Here is a 19,719-nt window from a genome sequence, read left to right as displayed (position 1 = left end):
AATATAAATGTTTCAAAAAGTATCCAAAACTTGGAAATAAGGCAAAGATAGAGCAATATATCCTTTCAAATGTAATACTGAATAACTATTCAATTGGCCCTCTCATGGATTACTTGGGGAAATATACTTTTTTTTTTGCTTGCTAATTTCCACTGATTGAATTCCAGACTTGTAGGTTTTTGGTCAGTAGAAAACTCAAAACATTACAGGTTTTATTTCCCTAAAGGACATTACCTAGTTTTATACCTAGTAATGTTATTCTAACATTCCTTTCAAAAATAATTCCTTGCATACCCTGCACCAGTTTTACCATCCTGCTGGCTCCTTCATTTATGAGTTAAATAAATCTTTGACATGTTCATTCCATATTTATTTAAGAGTCATGTTTAACGTTTTGAAAATTATTCTATGGTAACTTTCACAGAAATCTTAATTTACTTTGTGTTTTGCCTGCAGTGGGTTTGTGTATATATTTGTATCAGTATTCACATTTGTCAAACGGTTAAAACTGTATCCTACAGGAATAGGTTCAGAGGTTTCCTGTACATTTGCCTGTGTCTGTAAACAGTTATTTATAGTGTTCTGTATTTTTGGTCAGTGAGTCCTTTGAGTACATAGGACTCAGCTACTAGAATGAGAGCTTCTCACTTGCCCAGAATGCCTCTAAAAATGAAGGTTAAGGGGTCACAGAAGTTTGTCCTGTGTTTTGGAGAACACCTCATTAAACAAGCGAATTCACTTTGAAACAAAGAGAGAAGGGGAAATCTGCCTGGGTGATTTCACAAGAGTGTGATGAGAAAGAGATAAAGGAAATTTCTGCCAAGTCTAGGAGACAATGAATTAAAAGAATATCTCTAAACAGATGAAAACAGATAGAATCTACAACTTGTCAAGATAGTTCCTCCAGCACCACCCTGGGCAAAAGAGTAGTGCCTGAAAGAATGTTTCAAGGAAAGGTGTTTTATTTTTCAAAAGTTATTTTACCTCCTTCCAGAGAGAAATTAGCATGACTATGAAGTCTTTCAAATAGATGAAGTTCATATTTTCTAAACAGAAGCTAATAGCAGTTATTCACATCTAGAATAATAAAATCTTAAATCTCTTCCTGGACACGTAACAAAAAGGGGAAAAATGCACAGAAGGAATATTTGGAGTTAATGGATGGTTTACAGGTCACCAAGGGTAAGGAACAACAAAAATTCAAATAGCTACCCTGTCAGCTTTCAATAACTCTTTCCATATTTAACTAGAACTTTTAATCCAAAATGTAAAGAGATTTACTAGTGCTTTAATAGTGCTTTGTGCACAACTATGAATTAATTATATAAAATTTGAAGTTGATATTCCAGTAATGATTAATGCTTACACAAATTAGTTTGTTAAACATCATTAAAAAGACAGTTAAATGCCTTAACACTGATTTTATTCTAGTTAGGGATAGGATGCAAAAATTATACCTCATTTACATCACAATGTCAAACACAGAGTTATCATATTATCCATAAATTCTACTCCTAGGGAAGTATCCAAAAAATTGAAAATGAGTACTCAAATGCCTACACATGAATGTTCATAAAAGAATGATTTACAAACACTAAAAGGTAAAAACAACCAAAATGCCCATTAATTGATGGATGGATAAACAAAATGTGGTATGTTGATACTATGAAATATTTGACAACGAAAAGAAATGGGATACTGATATATGCTACAACATGGATGAACCTTAAATATATGCTAAGTGAAAGAAGCTAGTCCCCCAAAACAGTTTTTTGTTTGGTTTTTGCTGTTAATAGTAATTTTTTTTTATTATTACACTTTAAGTTCTGGGGTACATGTGCAGAACACTCAGGTTTGTTATGTAGGTATACATGTGCCATGGTTTGCTGCATCCATCACCCTGTCATCTACATTAGGTATTTCTCCTAATGCTATTTCTCCCCTAGCCCCCCACCCCGACAGGCCCCAGTGTATGATGGTCTCCTCCCTGTGTCCATGTGTTCTCATTGTTCAACATTCACTTATGAGTAAGAATATTCAGTGTTTGTTTTTCTGTTCTTGTGTCAGTTTGCTGTGAATAATGGTTTCCAGCTTTATCCATGTCTCTGCAAAGACATGAACTCATCCTTTTTTATGGTTGCATGACTGTATTCCATGGTGTGTATGTGCCACATTTTCTTTATCCAGTCTATCACTGATGGGCATTTGGGTTGGTTCCAAGTCTTTGCTATTGTGAACGGTGCTGCAATAAACATACAAAACCATATATTTTTGATACCACTTATATGAGCTGTCCAAAATAGGCAAATCTATTGTGACAAAAATATGGTAATGGCTGTCTAGAGGTTGGGAGAAGTGGAGGTTGGGGAGCAGGGGTAAGAGCTAATGTGTAAATGTTTCTTTTTGGGGTGATAAAAATGTTTTAAAATTAGATTATGGTGATAGTTACACAATTCTATAATTAAAAGCTATTGAACTGTATACTGTAAATAAATATGTGTATTATATCTCAATAAAGCTGTTAAAAATGTATTTTAGTTTGCACAATTTGTTCGTATATTTTGGTTTGCCCTATCTGTTCTCTGAAAGAATGTGTATTAAACTGGAAGATACTAACTTCCTTATATTTGTCTCATAGGTCAGATGGTTGGTCATTAATCACATTAAAAATTTAGGGCTGTAGATGTACTCAAAAACATTGAATTATAACTAGTGTTTGTTGTTCAGTGGTTGTAAATTTTAGGCAATGTTGCAGTAATGTTAAATCATGGGACGTTGTATTTCTCTTGTAGGTTTTGAATATGAACAGTAATGGTATTATTTGAAATGGTAATTTGAATTGTAATTTAAGATAATTTTTAAGATGGGAGCTCATATTAAAATTAGAAATTTAATGAATAACCTTTGGCAAAATACTTATACAATAGTTTTAACCTATGAATCAGATTTATTAACATACTTTGTTCTTTATAACATTCAAATAAGACTATAATCTTATTTTATAACACAGTTTATAAAATTAATTTTATTTATTTTTGAGACAGGGTCTTGCTCTGTCACTCAGGTTGGAGGGCAGTGCTGCAAACACAGTTCACTGCAGCGTCAGTCTCCTGGGCTCAAACCATCCTCCCACCTCAGCCACCAGAGTAGCGGGAACTGCAGGCATGCGCTACCATGCCAGGCAAATTATTTTTTAATTTTTGTAGAGATGGGGTTTCACCATGTTGCCCAGGCTGGTGTTGAACTCCTGGGGTACAGTGATCCTGCCACTTCAGTAATTTTACTTTAAAAACTAAAGTTTAACACTAAAAATGGTCACATGCCATTGTTTGGCCTGTGTGATCTGTATGAAAAATAACAGATATTGAGATAAAATTATAATTACTATTATTATTTTCTTTTTTTTTTTTGAGATGGAGTTTCGCTCTTATTACCCAGGCTGGAGTGCAATGGTGCAATCTCGGCTCACTGCAGCCTCCGCCTCCTGGGTTCAGGCAATTCTCCTGCCTCAGCCTCCTGAGTAGCTGGGATTACAAGCACATGCCACCATGCCCAGCTAATTTTTTGTATTTTTAGTAGAGACGGGGTTTCACTTTGTTGACCAGGATGGTCTCCATTTCTTGACCTCGTGATCCACTCGCCTCGGCCTCCCAAAGTGCTGGGATTACAGGCTTGAGCCACCGCACCTGGCCAAGATAAAATTATTTTTTAAAGTAGCTAAGTAGGATAGATAATGGTAACTCAAAAACAAAAATTATTTTTGAGATGGTCTTTTCTGAAAATAAATCTGTAAAGTTATTTACTTACTGTATATTGTACCCAGAGAGGAAAAGTTATGTATGTTTTTCTCACCCAACCCAAATGTGTTCTTTCAGAAGGGGCAAGTAGATTTCATGCTTTTGTGCTTTTTAGTATTTCAAAACTATGAATACTGAAAATAAACAATAATAATAATAAAGAGTGCTGGCCTCCAGAGAAATTAAAATTCTAACACTTCTATGTACTTTCTGATATAGTTATTCGTTAATAATCTAGACAACACTATGACCTTTTCTTATCCCTGGGCATCTGTATTCTTAACTGACAACATTTTTAAATGTTGGCTTCCTTTAAGAGAATGTTCCTAATTTGGAGCTATATAAAATAAAGCAGATGATTTTATATCCCAATTCATATTTGATACATAATAGACAGCATCCAGGTAGCACCAAAGATTTGCTCTGTCTCCTATAATTCAGGATATGGCACTTAAAAGAAAGAGAGGCTAGAAATAACTAATTTTTACTGATTTATTCCTTAATTCCTTAATTAGGTCAACAGTAGGCAGCCCTGTTTATTGCACTCACATTATGGGGAAAGCTGTCGGGTAAAAATAAATTAGCAGATAAAATATTACTAATGTTATTATGTTATTAAATACCCTTACAGAGTAAGTAAAATCATATTCATGTTTACATACAAGGGTTGACTGACATGGTGATTGTCAACAGATTTACTGGTACGATTTTTTGGTAAATTTTAAATATCTGCATGTCAATTAAAAGTTAGTGTGGCAAACTTACTATTTTTAGCTGTTACTTTGTAGACTCCTCAGAATATGGAATCCCAATTTCTAACCACAAAGCTTATAAAGAAAGATAGTTTTACTTCTTTTTTTTTAATCTTTAATTTTTTCATCCTTATTGCACTGGCCAGCCTCTTGTATAATGCTAAATGGAAGTGATGAGAGCAGATATCATTGCTTAGTTCTGATCTCAAGGGGAAGACATTCAAAACTTTACCATTAAGTATGATGTTAGCTATAGGTTATTTTTAAATACGTTTATGAGATTTATAGAAAATCTTTGAGAATCTTTATCATTAATAGATGTTGAAAATATTGAATGCATCTACTGAGATAATAAAGGAGAAAAATCATATGTCCATTTAATACGATGAATTACAGTGAATGATTTTTGAATGTTAAACCAACCTTGCACTCTTGGGCTTAAATCCCCTTTGTATGAATTTACCTTATGGGAAGGTTTTGTTTATCAATAAATTTCTGTCAGCCTTTGTAATTGTGCTTTTCAAGAATTTTTTCCCATTTCATTTAAGTTGTCAAATGTATTGGCATATAGTTTTCACAATATTTCCTTGCTATCCTTTCACTGTCAGAGGGTCTGCAGTGATATCCTTTTTTCATTCCTGATATTGGTAATTTGGGTTATCCATCTCCCACCCTACATCACTTCTTTAATGTTTTTGCTAGATTCATTAATCTTTTCTAAGTACCAACATTTGTCTTATTTAATTTTTTTCTATCATTCATCTAATTTCTATTTCATTTATTCTGTTCTTGAATCCAGTATTTCCTTCTATGTTTTTGGGAATTTAATTCAGCTTCTTGTGGTAGAAACTAAGATCATTGATATTAAATGTTTCCTAATATAAGAATATCAAGTTTGGGCTGGGCGCGGTGGCTCAGCCTGTAATCCCAGCACTTTGGGAGGCCGAGGCGGGTGGATCATGAGGTCAAGAGATCGAGACCATCCTGGTCAACAAGGTGAAACCCCGTCTCTACTAAAAATACAAAAAAATCAGCTGAGCATGGTGGCGCGTGCCTGTAGTCCCAGCTACTCAGGAGGCTGAGGCAGGAGAATTGCCTGAACCCAGGAGGCGGAGGTTGCAGTGAGCCGAGATCACGCCATTGCACTCCAGCCTGAGTAACAAGAGCAAAACTCTATCTCAAAAAAAAAAAAGGAATATCAAGTTCTAGATAACCATATAACCATATCTATCTATCTATCTATCTATCTATCTATCTATCTATCTATCATTTTCCTATCAACCTACCTATGCCCTGCTTTAGCTATGTCTCATTATTTCTTCCCATTAGTTTCAATGCTATGTTTGTATCATTCAGTTTGAAATATTTTAAGCTTTTTTGAATTTTTCTTTGGCCCATAGAAGTTTCTTATTTTATTTAAAAATATTTGGGGCTCTTCTAGATATCATATGTTATTGTTCCTGATTTCTAATTTAATTCTATTGGGTTCAGAGAAAACACTCTAACATTTCAATAGTAATGTTTTGTCTTATCCTTTTTTGAGAAAAAAACTCAGTCATCATTCTTATTGTTATACTGCATGACATGCATTTTGATTTTCTCTGGCTGCTTCTATAGTTTTCTCCTTGTCTTTGGTTTTCAGCAGTTAGAATGTGGCAATATACCCAGGAATGGTATTATACTTAATCTGCCTGTGGTATGATGTGCTTTACATATTGGTAAGTTGAGTGTTTTCACCATCATTAAGAAGTGTATGGACATTCTTTCTTCACTTTTTTCTCTCCTTTTTTCCTCCATTTTTTCCTCTCTCTTCACCTTCCAGGACATTCTTATGCTCTTGACATTTTTCCACATGTCATTATGACTCTATGCAATTTTTTTCAATCATTTTTCTATTTTTCAGATTATATGATTTCTATTGGTACATGTTTAAATTCTCTCTTCCTTACTTTGCTATCTCCAATCTGCTATTAAGTTCATCCAGTGGATTTTTCATTCTGGAATTTCTATTTTACTGTTTTTTATAATTTCCATTTCTTTGCTGAGAGGTCTCATCTGTTAATTCATTATGACTACATTTTCTTTTCACGATACTATAATAGCAGTTTTAAAATTATTATTTGCTAATTCTAACATTTGTATCACCTTGGAGTAATGCCTACTGACTATATTTTGTCTTGAGAATGAATTATATCTCCTGTGTACTTTCATGCCTACTAGTCTGATTTTATCCTGGATATTCTGGATGACATATTATGGATGCTCTGTAGTCTGTTCTCTCCCTTTGAAAAGTACTGAGTTTTAGCTTTAGCAGGCCATTAACTTGGTTATACTAAAACTAAACTGTCTTCTGTAAGGTGGGCAGCAGCTAAAATATCTGCTCAAGCATTTTAAGCTTCCTGCTGCTCAGGTGTTTTAGGCTTACATGGAGCCTAACTCCTCTTAAGAGCATTTCTGCAGTCAGGCCAAGATTTGGTGAGAGTTTATAGGCAGATTTGGGGCAATCTCTTTTATGTGACTTCCCCTACCCCCCTAGAATTTTCCCTTCACTTTCCAGCCACAGAGCATGGCTCAAATTCCACCTTCTGACTTTTCAAGTCAGTATAACTGCAGTGTTAGGTGTGAGAGATTTAGTAGCTCTAGACCATATGGTCTGGGTACTGGTTTCAGGAGAAAAGCCGCAATTCAGATCTCACCCAGTGCAGTCTCTCTCTCTCAAAGATCAGTTCCTCTCCATTTCTACTTGCTTTGGTGGCATTCCCATGCCTTCAAATAGTGGGGTTTTGTCTGGGCACTGTGGTTCATGCCTGTAATCTCAGCACTTTAAGAGGCAGCAGCATGCAGCCAGCATAGGCAATATGGTAAAACCCTGTCTCTACTAAACATACAAAAAATTAGTCAGGTACAGTGGCACACGCCAGCAGTCCCAGCTGCTCAGGAAGCTGAGGTGAGAGAACTGCCTGAGCCCGGGAGGTGAAGGTTGCAATCGTGGCCCTGCACTCCAGCCTGGGCAATGGAGTGAGACCCTGTTTCAAATAAATAAATAAATAAATAAAATGAAAAATAGGCTTTATATTTTGGTCACTTTAAAATTGTTATAAACTCAAGAGTTAATTGATACAAAGCTATCCTACCACTGATGTTTTATTTTTTGAAAGGTATTTGAAAAAGTCCCTGTTTTTCTTCTTAGATTATCACTAACCCTTAATTTAGTAGGTTATTTCAGTGCATTTGTAGGTTATCTTTTTTAAAAACTTGAAACAAAAGAATTGTAACTTAAACATCTCTGATTATTGGCTGTGCCTGCAGCTGTATCAAAATTCAAATGTTTGACTGGCATATTCTCAAATAGTACTGTATGTATCAGAAGACCAGTTTCAGAGAGTGAGGGACTATATTCCTCAGAATACTACACAGCACAAGCACACACTTCAGAATTCTGGAACTCACAAATTTTCTAGTATTTTATCACTATGAAGGAAAACAACCTGTATGAAATGACAAGAAAAGCTGTGACAATAAGCTAGTGACTACCCAGAAGAATATAATAATCCTTTCAAAATTGAATTTTAAAGAGGTAAACTTAGAAAAACACAACTCATTTTTATTAATGATCATTTAAATACACGTTACTTATTCTAACCATACTTAAAAGCAATAAAACTTTTTGACGATAACTCCACTATCATGGAATCTATAATTCTGTAAAAAATGTGACATAGATAGGTTTGCCTAGTCCACAAAACTATGTAGGATGATAGTCATTACTATACACATTGAGACCCTTTACTGCTCCTGGCATTTGTATGCTAGTACATACAAATGAAGCTATTTGTATAGGTTCATTAAGAGTATATCCTCCCAGTCGGACACGGTGGCTCACTTCTGTAACTCCAGCACTTTGGGAGGTGGGGCAGGTGGATCGCTTGAGCTCAGGAGTTTGAGAACAGCTTGGGCAACATGATGAAACCCTGACTCTACAAAAAACAGCTGGGCGTGGGGGTTTCTGCCTGTGCTCCTAGGTACTCTGGAGGCTGAGGTAGAAGGATGGCTTGAGCTTTGGAGGTAGAGGTTGTAGTGAGCGAAAATGGTGCTACTGCACTCCAGCCTGGATGATAGAGCGAGACCCTATCTCAAAAACAAAAACAAACAAACAAACAAACAAGAAAAGAATATATCCTCCTTCCCTACTCATATATAATTGAATAAACCTTTTTTTTTTAAGACGGAGTCTCACTCTGTCACCCAGGCTGCAGTACAGTGGCATGATCTCAGCTCACTGCAACCTCTGCCTCCCAGATTCAAGTGGTTCTCATGTCTCAGCCTCGCAAGTATCTGGGATTACAGGCACATTGCAACACATTCAGTTAATTTTTATATTTTTAGTAGAGATGGGATTTCACCATGTTGGCCAGGCTGGTCTTGAGCTACGGACCTAAGGTTATCTGCTTGCCTCAGCCTCCCTAAGTGCTGGGATTACAGGCATGAGCCACCATGCCTGGTCATAAATAAACCTAATTTCTAACATGCTGTTCCCAAAGTGTCACATTTAGAGATAAATTTAGTTTGACATTGCATTCTTGGGATTAAATCCCCTTTCTATGAAATTTTTGCATTTGCATTCTTGGGATTAAATCCCCTATGTATAAAATCCTATTAAGCTACTAACGCTACACTTCATAAATGGTAGAAATGCACAGAACACCTCCTCTCCCTCAGATACTTGTCTGGTATCTACTCTGTGGCCAATAGAATCTCGATTTTTTAGGCAGTAAGGAATACAATTTTCTAGTAGGACAAGAATCTGACCAGGAAAAGGGGTCCTCAAGAAAATAGGGATACCACAGTTATAAGTACTAGAGGCAAAATCTGATAGCAATAAAATAGATACTCTCTGAGTTCTGGCCTTGGAGTAGACAAGCTGAGAGGAAAGTACTATAAAAAGTATTTCTAATGTGAAAGAAGTAATAAAAAAACATAACTTCAAAGATTTTACAAAGCTTCCACAAAGATGTTAACTCATTGGTCTTACTGGTTGTGCAATATTACATGGCAGTGAATGCATTGATCACACGACAAGATCCTTTAAGTGGATTACTAAACACTTCTTGTGGTACCTTTTAAACGAAAGCATGTGAAGTAGAACAGAACACAGAAATATAGAAGCCCAGGTCCGTAAACTATATAAAGTAGATAACGATGAAACTGTATTAGTTTAGATTATGCTTTGAAATCTGCCCTGGCATAGAAAACCAGTTCAAAGTATTATCCATGTTTATATAAAAGTGCTGTAATTGACTCTGGATGTAACATATAACTAAAGAAACCTAAAAAGTTAATGAGTAGGTAACAAATTCAGTGACCCCAATGCAAAAATGGAATGAGATGGATAGACTTTTCCTTGACTAAGACAGACCTGCAAAGACTATCTAAGTTGAGTGATTAAAAAAAAAAAAGTTTCAAACTTGATCAGGAACAGAATCTATTTGCAAAGCAGAATTCACAATCTCCTTATATGAAAAAACAAATATTCCTAATGAAACAATTAAGCAATTTTCTGATGAAGTTTAATAGGGAAATACTTGTTCTTAGAAACCAGCTACCTAGCCATCCAGTTAATTGTTAGGTGTCAGTGAAGAGTCTAGTAACCTTCAACCCACATTTTTTGTCTAGGTTAACTATATCTGACCATTCACTTTTCTTATCAGATGTCCCTAAGAATGAATTTTTGAATCCATCTACCAGAAACATTTTACATATAAGACAAATAAAACTTTGTCTTGTCTACTCCATAAATTATGTGTCCAAAAGGTTTTTCTAACAGTTTAGTAGTTACTCATTTCCATCCCCTTAAAAATAATTTTACTTTTGCCCTAATTGCACATTGCCTTCCTCCATCTTACATTTCATTCACATATTAATTCAGCAAATATTTATTAAACCTCTGCTTCATGTTGTACACTATTCTAAATACTGGAAACGACAGTAACAAATGTAACAAAACAAACACAAACCTAGTATATTTATGTCATTTGCTTAGTTTTCTTCAAGGTACCACCCTGTACTTTCCTTAAATGAATTTAATTGCTTGTCTTTGATTATTTCTTTTCACTTTAATTTTATATTTTTTATTGTATTTTGCCAAACCCATTTCAAATTCTTCCTTTAACACCAAGGCACTCTATCCACCACAAAGTCACTTATGTAAGCATCATCTGCATTGTTTTCTATCATGCCATTCAGATTCTCAGATAAAATTTTAGAACACTCAACTCAGATCCAAACCCTGGACATAGCTCCAGCTGCTACTTCCTCAGCTGATAATCACTTTCTGGTGACAGTTATCCACAGAGCAGTGCACTAACTAGAAAGTTATGTGTGCTGGACAGTATCTCCTAACTTTACTGATAGGCACATTATAATAAACCTTGGTAATGTCAAGAGAGATAATATAAATTAGCCTGACGATGTTTTGCTAATGAAGCCATTCTCACAGTTATTTAATTCTCTACAGTATTTTCCCAGGAGTTAGATTTATAGGTTATATCTTTCACATTAAAAAGATACTTAAACCAGTTTCTAGTTTTCATAAATCTCTAAGATATTTGAAAAAGACTAGTTAGCAATTTTTGTTGATTTTGATAAGTTCTTTTTTTTTTTTTTTTTTTGAGATGGAGTTTCGCTCTTGTTACCCAGGCTGGAGTGCAATGGCGCGATCTTGGCTCACCGCAACCTCCGCCTCCTGGGCTCAGGCAATTCTCCTGCCTCAGCCTCCTGAGTAGCTGGGATTACAGGCATGCGCCACCACGCCCAGCTAGTTTTTTGTATTTTTAGTAGAGATGGGGTTTCACCATGTTGACCAGGATGGTCTCGATCTCTCGACCTCGTGATCCACCCGCCTCGGCCTCCCAAAGTGCTGGGATTACAGGCTTGAGCCACCGCGCCCGGCGATAAGTTCTTAAAATACATAAGGAGAACTCGCAAGATGCATGAGTTTTCATATTTTTAGTTTATTTAATGACTTTTATCTAGGATTTACATTGATGTTTTAACTCATGTTTTGTATGCTTGCTCCTAATTTATAATTATTTATATATTTTTGCCTGCTTTTCAATCACATACAGAAATACTTACATCTCTTAATATCCCTATTAAGAAGTATGACTTCTAAGTGTACTTTCAAATTTCATCATCAGAAACTAAAATAATAGAAAAGACAATGGATATACTCCAAATAGTAGGTAAGAAATGTTACTGTAAATTATGTCATTAAATATTTATAACATGACTATTTCTTAAGCAGCTATGCCCCAGACACTTTGCAAGTGCTGCAGATACGGCAGTATACAAGACAGGTATGGTCTCTGCCTTTGTGGCAGTTTCAGTGTAGCTCCACAAATCAAGAAGAGAATTGAAAAACAAATATATTTCTGGAGGTTTGAGGGAAAAGGAAAAGAATATGATTTAAATAAAAGATGGAGGAGATAAAGGATGAGTTGTTTTGGGGGAAGGGAACATGCCAGGGCATGACAGGCTCCAGATTCGGAAAGCAGCCAATATATAAAGGAGACCATCTCTAGTCCTTGCAGCTGCCATGATAGGCTCGTGCTACCTAAAGAACCCGAGCAAGGCACGAAACATGAGAAAGCCAAGAATTTCTTCAGAGGCCTTCTCCTGTCCCCAAATCTAATTGTTGTGAACTGAAATCTCATAGCTATAGAATACAGTGTTTCATAATTATAAATAAGTAGGTTGGGCACGTGGTTCACGCCTATAATCCCAGCACTTTGGGAGGCCAAGGAGGGTGGATAACAAGGTCAAGAGATAGAGACCATCCTGGCCAACATAGTGAAACCCCATCTCTACTAAAAATACAAACAAATTAGCTGGGCGTGGTGCCACACGCCTGTAGTTTCAGCGACTTGGGAGGCTGAAGCAGGAGAATCGATTGAACCTGGGAGGCAGAAGCTGTAGTGAGCTGAGATCACACCACTGCACTCCAGCCTGGCAACAGAGTAAGACTCCGTCTCAAAAAAAAACCTCAAAAATTTATATATAAGTAGTTTAAAACATATTCTCTAATAGAGACAAACGAATTTATACTTATATACAATTGATCAGTCAAAAGAATGAACGGCTAATACCACAGCATTCCAGCATAACAGAAATGTATAAAGGATGTTGAATGTCTGAAGTTTAGGGAGGGCTTCCCATCCCGAAAACAAAAGGATGCAGGTAGAGGAGGCTTTGGAAGACAACTTTATGATATAATAATTTTGCCAATGTAAATTGGGACTAAAAGCCTGACATTTTTACATATAAATTTCAGTTGAAGGGTCAATAAAGTAGCCTTTATTTATAGATGCAAAAAAAGTAATTAATTTCAGAGGATGTGTAAATTAAGGCATTGTATTACATTCATACAAAAATATATAGATATATTGACTATTTTTCTTGTTCTTAAGTTTTATATGGCTCTTTGGTGATTTTAAAAATCATATAGAATCATGTTACACCATGTATTCTCAATTCAGAGGATAATCCTGCCCCTAGCAAAAATTGGTTGATGGGAAGGCGGTGTAACAAAACTTTAAATAATGTGGTCCATGGAAGAGTCACAGTACATAAATATCTGTGTTTTTACAACTTACCGAAAAAAGGTTCACAGACTGAGGTTAATAATCAATAAAAGGTTGAGAAATGAAATTAGCTCCACTATGTTCTCTCTAGTGTTTCCATCCCTTGGGTAGTTTTTTGTTTCAGACAAACTAATTTCCTTCTTGTTTTACCTTTACAACCTCTTCTGGTATGGAAAGAACTTTTATTCTTCTGAGTCCTCAGAATGGTTCTTTAAAGAACATATAGTTCTCTTGAATGACTCAAAATACTCTGGTCATCTGAAACATTTTCAGTTACTTCCCTAAGCTTTAACATATTTTTCTTAAAATTGATTTTTGAATGTTGCCAATTCTTCCTTTTCTTTTCTGAACTCTATTTTCTGAACCCATATCACCTTGTCTCTATCAATTGACGTTCAGTTAGATACACCTTAGACTATAGAGCCATATTTTAAAAGAACAACAATCCAATACCAGAAGATGATCCTAAATTCACTCCTCAAATTTGTGATGATATGTTATACTACTAAATAGACACTCTAGGGTTTTTTGTTGACGTTGTCGTTGTTGTTTGTTTTATGCCTGATATTGGAAAAGAGCTTAGTCAGTCTCTATCTTGTAATCATTAGGAATATATTCCTGCCAAACTATGTATTTCAAACAAAGCTCTGAGATTACACTCTTGTTGTTCTGTGCTGGCCCTGGAGCAAGTGTCCAAGGCAACATTAGTTTCTCTTTCTGGCCTATATTGACCCCATAGTCACTTTCCTATTTTAATAATCCAAGAATGACCAACATCTAACAGGCCTCAGTCATGAAGTATTATGGTTATGCTTAATTTATTTTACCTCTTCCTTTTTATTTTCTACCCCTCATATTTGGGGTGAGAGTGGGTCTTTGCGCTAATTTTCTCTCTGAAGGTCACTTCTGGTTGCAGCCTCCACATTGTGCCGTGATTAGTTTTACCTTCAGTGGAAGTGGTCTGAAATCCTCCTGCTCATTACCTCAATCTCCTTTCTGAGGTAGATGTTCCTTCCTCTCAAGTAAATCCTATTCTTAATTAAAGCAATACATTTGGACCATTAGCCATCTAAACTATTAAATACTCAAATACTGTTGACATGCTCAATATATTTGCAACCTAATGAGGTTATTATATCACCATGGAAGCAATTTATTAATGAAACGTAGCTATCTTACATGGTACTTTATGCCCAAGGCTTTGTTGAAGAATGATAGCTTTCCAGTAAGTGTAAGACCAGTTAAATTAGTGGAGAAGCCTGGGATTCACAAGTCTCAAGGTAACAAGGAAGGTGCCACCAACAATTTGGATGTCTTTCCTAATTATTGTAAAAAATCTCAGAATATCTGATTTGTCTCTCATTCAGGAAATAGAAACGATCTATGTATTATCTCAAGCAAATAATATAAAGAAGTTTTTTTAAAAAAAATCCCTGGCCTCTAAGAGTTTATAGTATTTGAAATATATTACCTGGAAAAATAACAATTAAAAAAAAATTTAAGAAGCATTAGTGGTGGGGTGGGCGTGGTGGCTCACACCTATTATCCCAGCACTTTGGGAGGGGTATGTGTTGTCTGCATTATAAGTGAATTGACAAAGGATCTGCAGGAAAACATGCAGATTCATGAAGGAGCAGCTTTTAGCTGAGCCTTACAGGAGATGCAAAATTTCAGCTGGTGAAGGCTTGGTCCAGGGTGAGGTGTGTGGTGGGGAGAGACTGGCATTGTCATGGTACCCTGAGTGATATACAAGGCTAAGAGGTTAGGAGAGGCAGAAAACAGGAAAGTTTGTTTGCCAAAACTACAAATTCCAATCCACTGACACATTGTTAGTAAAGTTAAAATAAAATGAAATAAAAGACTAAGAGCAAAGGAAAAACTACAGAATATGAGTAGATGTTTCTGACTCAAGACAACAAAAAAGGATGTGATTCAAAAGTTAAAGATGCAAAGAACCATATTAGACCTTTGTGTAACTATATAAAGAGTGAATCACTGATAGCAATGACTGATCACTACATGCACGTAAAATATACATAAAGTGAAATACAGCAGAAATTTCTACTAGTGCTAGGGTATACTAGTGTTAATCCTTACTGAGCACTGACTAGGTGACAGGAGCTGTCCTTTACATGCACTATTACAAGTAATCCACACAGTGATCCAGCTGGGCAGGCTTTATTAACCCCATTATACAAGAGGAAGCCAGGGTTCAAAGAAGTTAAATAATCTGAGCTCATTTGCACTCCTACTGTGCAGTAGAGTCTGAATCTGATAGCAGCTTTTTCTGGAGGCCATTCTCTTTACCCCATGCCAAACCAGAAGGATGTATATTTCAAAAGGAATTCAAGTGGATTCAAGGATACCTCTATGGTAATGTAACCATCATTAGTTGTAATACGCTGTCATGAATGATCTGGAACTGGAGATACAGCCAACACTCCATAAATGAGGTATAAAATCTTGGGAGTGTGTTACAGCCCATGAGACCATCACTGGCATGTTAGTGATAATAGCTGATGGGCAGGAGTAAATTGTCCCTAAGGTTAAGCTCTGGATCAGTCATTTAATAGAAATCAGTGGTAAGAACATGTATTTTAGAAACAGATGGCCTTGATTCAAAAATTGGAATTCTGTTATGTACTAGTTATATGGAAAACCCTGGACAGACGACTTTACAATCTGTTTCCACATATAGTCAGTATGGCAAGTTAACAATAAATGTATACAGAAAAAAAGAAAGAATTAGCTTTAGATAATGAAAAAGGTATATCATTAAGACTAAGGAGGCTGATTTCATTCAGGCACTAACTTAGTTGTATAGTCTTTGGCAAGTCAGGAACTCTAAACTTCCCTCTTCTGTAAAATATGGATGGCACCATCTACCTTAGGGGTTTGTTGCAAGAACCTGAAATAATGTGTATTAGTTATTTAGTATGCAGCTAGACTATGTTATAGGGATATATCATATTAAATCATTAACACATTTCTTGGAAAAATAAGTATAGTTTCTACCTCACTTCATTTTAAACTTGGGCTCACTCTATTACAATGCTATATAGGTGACTGTAACTTAAGAAAACTATAGACTTTTTTTTTTTTTTTTTTTTTTTTTTTTGATACAGAGTTTTGCTCTTGTTACTCAGGCTAGAGTGCAATGGCACCATCTCAGCTCACCGCAACCTCCGCCTCCTGGGTTCAAGCAATTCTCCTGCCTCAGCCTCCCAAGTAGCTGGGACTACAGGCATGCGCCACCATGCCCAGCTAATTTTTGTATTTTTAGTAGAGATGGGGTTTCACCATGTTGACCAGGATGGTCTCGATCTCTTGACTTCGTGATCCACTGCCTCAGCCTCCCAAAGTGCTGGGATTATAGGCGTGAGCCACCGCGCACGGCCAGAAAACCATAGACTATTAAAAAATCATAACAATTTGGTAAAAACTGAACACTTGGGAATTAAGCATATTTCTAACTTTGTATTGTTTTTAAAAGATAAACTTCATGGAAATAAAGTGTAACATTTTCATTCATTTATCTTACAGCTCCTAATGCATTATTTTCTCTAAAAGCATTCCCTTTTAAAAACACATTTCATTAAAGTTCTTATTCAGAAATAGATTAGTACTATTAATAAAGGCTTTGATGATTTTATTAACAAGAAAATTGTTAAATATGCTTGGTATATGTGATACAGTTGTTGGGTCGATGAGCCCTATCTGTGGCCAATCTATTATGTGAACCATGGAAAACACTCATCTTTGCAAAACTGCCCTACATCCCCCTCAAAGGAAACAAACTGACCCCAAGACAGAATTTTGGTTAATCACTCCAGAGTAAAGCAAATCAGTGATACCATTGGCCTTCCATATTTAAGCAAGTCATACGAAATACAAATATCATAGACTAGAGCTGTATAAATTTAATGTATCTTTGTTCACACACTCAACACACTTTATGAATCTGAGCAAGTTTTGTGTAGTTCTGATTACGTTTTGGGTTTTCAACAAATTATTTTAAAATAAACAGAATGTATACATGTATAAAACTGACTCTGGCGAATTTGCAGCATTGTGCTAACCAAGAGGACTATTCCACTTTTACTCCTTTTTCGTCTAAATGGCATCTTAATAACCTGCCCACGCTGAAGCCTCATCCACGCTTTGAGAAACCACCACGTACCTGACCAGAAACGTTACTGTTGGTTAAGGCTACATTTCTCACCCTACCGCGAAAGAAGTATGTGACTTAAACAGGGCTGCGATTTCCTTTACCTATTCCTTCCCTCAAAGGCTGTTTTAAATGGAGGTAATTGAAGCCTCCCCGTGCCAAACGCCGCGACTCCCACAAAGATGGACTGGTTCTTATTTTTTACTTTAAGTAGGATGGGAAACTGAAAATGTTTCCTAACGTTTGCTGGGGCTTTAGCATGCTTAAGGAATTTGAAACCAAGGGAAGTTTAGCCCTAACACTCTGAAATATCCGCATTAGGATGCAGGCTAGGTGTCCAGCTATTGCAAAACTACGGAGGGTGCGAGGTATGGAAGAAAGTATTTGGACTCTGCTGTATACCGGGCAGGCGTGGGGGGTAGGGGTGGGGAGGGAATAATTGGCTGAGGGAGAAAAGAAAGGCATTCGCGTCCGCAGAACACATCCTAAGGTTCCTGAGTTGCTAACTCCATCCCTAATCATCCCGTTGGTGGGAACCGGCTGGAAAGGGAAAGATCAGCGAGCCTCGGTGTGGGACGAAGGCAGCGGTCTTGGCCTCAATCGCTGGCCTACACACCTGGGTTCTGAGGCCCGCCGGATAGAGCTAAACCCCCTCCCCTCCGGTCCTGCAGGTGAGCCCACGGTGCTCTCTCGTTTCTTCCAGAGACCTTCAAATTCCTCTCCCTCCCCAAAAGTCCTAACTCCCAGGGTTCGGAGGTGGCAGCGGGGTGAGAGACCGGAAAGGACAGGCCCCGGGGTCTCAGGGATTTTCGAGGTAGGAAAGAACGACGATCGCCCCGGCCACGGACACGTTTTTCTGTCGCAAACCGCTCCCCGCCTCCATGCCCAGTCCGCAGGACCTGACGCGGCCGCGCGGTGCTGGGCTCCAGGCTGGGGTCCTCGCGCGGCCGCCGGGGCTGGCGTGGATTGGGTGGGGTAGGGGTTGGCGGGCTCCTGAGCCGCAGCCGCGGATGATTCTCGGCCCCACAAGCCGGGCGGGCAACCACATTCTGCCTGTCTGAGAGCCGGGAGAAGGCAGGGACGCAAGCAAGCGGGGGCGAGTCCCGGTCCGGCGCGCCCAGAGGACCGAGCGGGTGGCCCTCTGCGGGCTGCCCCTCTCCATCCCTCCGCGGATCCCCCGCCCTTACCTCGGGGCGCGAGGGTGCCGGCTGGAGAGGGTGCTGGGGAGCGACGAGCTGCCCGAGGGTCGGGCTCAGCGGCTGCCAGCGACGGCGGGGTCGCCCGCGGGGCCGCTGCTCATGGCTTGTCGCGCCCGAGCACTGCGGCCACGGCCACGGCAGCGCCCTCGTCCTCGTCCTCTTCGCGGGCTTCCAGCTGGGACGCAGCTAACGCCCCAGCCCCGCAAGCCCTCCTCCCCTCCGCCTCCCCGGCCGCGGACGGAGCCGCCTCCAGCACCGCCCCGCGCGCAGCCGGGCCAGCGGCAGCCAGCGCCGCCCAGCGCCCGGCCCCGGGGTCGCCGCCGCCCTCCGAGCCGGCTCCGCGGTGCCAGCCCCGCTGTGACGCAGGCCGCGGTGCCCGGGAACTTCCTCCCCTGTAGAGACCACCCCGCACCCAGGACCCGCCAGCGAGGGCTGCTGCCAGCCGCCAGGGGCTTTCTCCGGGACCTGGAGAGAAATCCTCTCTCCGCTTCTCGACGCGGCCACTCCCTGAGAAGCCCACCTGGCGGGCTCTGCGTGGGGGAGGGGGGATTCGGCTGCGTCTACACCACCTCCACCCCTCATCCCTAACAATACACGGAAAACCACAGGCGGCTGTGCGCGCCGCGTCGGCTCAGCCACCGCGGCTCCTCCCCTGGGTAAGTTAGAGGGGAGCGCCACCACTAAAAATAGCCCTTCTGGGAACTCCTCCGAAGGCCAGGGTCAGGATGAAGGTAACCCCTCCACGTGAGAAGCGAAGGCCTCCTCAGAGAAGGGGTGGGGAGGGGGACGGCGGGGTACACTGAGGAAGATGGAGAAGAAGAAAAGCAAAACCCAATGTTCCTGGATCATGAAGCCCTTGAGCTCCTTGACAACCGAGTCTCCTTTCAGGCCGGAATCCCCAACTACACCGCCCCTGCAAGACTGGCTGAGCGGCAGATTCCAGGGAGACTCAGTTGGAATGCCCTGCCTACAGCTCCCGCATAAAGGAGTTGATGGTGCACAGCAAAACCACCTGTTGTTTAACGAGTATGGGGGAGGGGTTTCCCTCATTGATCTTAACCGTGCTTTTCTTCTCCCCATTTTCCCACCCAATTTCAGGATGAAAAAGCAAACTCTGACGTCTTGAAAGCTGGCAGCTTTCTGGATGGAAAACCTCTGCCAGTG

At 39.0% G+C, this 19,719-nt stretch overlaps 1 protein-coding gene across 1 annotated transcript in view; it reads right to left on the bottom strand.

Moving 5' to 3' along the window:
• Positions 1 to 18,649, bottom strand: part of LRRC8C (leucine rich repeat containing 8 VRAC subunit C) — a 138,481-nt gene extending 119,832 nt beyond the window's left edge. The window contains exon 1 of the transcript XR_012512490.1: positions 18,544 to 18,649. The gene's annotated coding sequence lies outside the window, so the exon portion shown is untranslated. The remainder of the gene's footprint in view (positions 1 to 18,543) is intronic.
• Between the last annotated feature and the right edge of the window lie 1,070 nt (positions 18,650 to 19,719).

Source organism: Saimiri boliviensis, chromosome 11, assembly GCF_048565385.1.
Source record: "Saimiri boliviensis isolate mSaiBol1 chromosome 11, mSaiBol1.pri, whole genome shotgun sequence".
Classification (NCBI taxonomy): domain Eukaryota; kingdom Metazoa; phylum Chordata; class Mammalia; order Primates; family Cebidae; genus Saimiri; species Saimiri boliviensis.
This window is presented reverse-complemented; position numbering and strand designations above follow the sequence as displayed.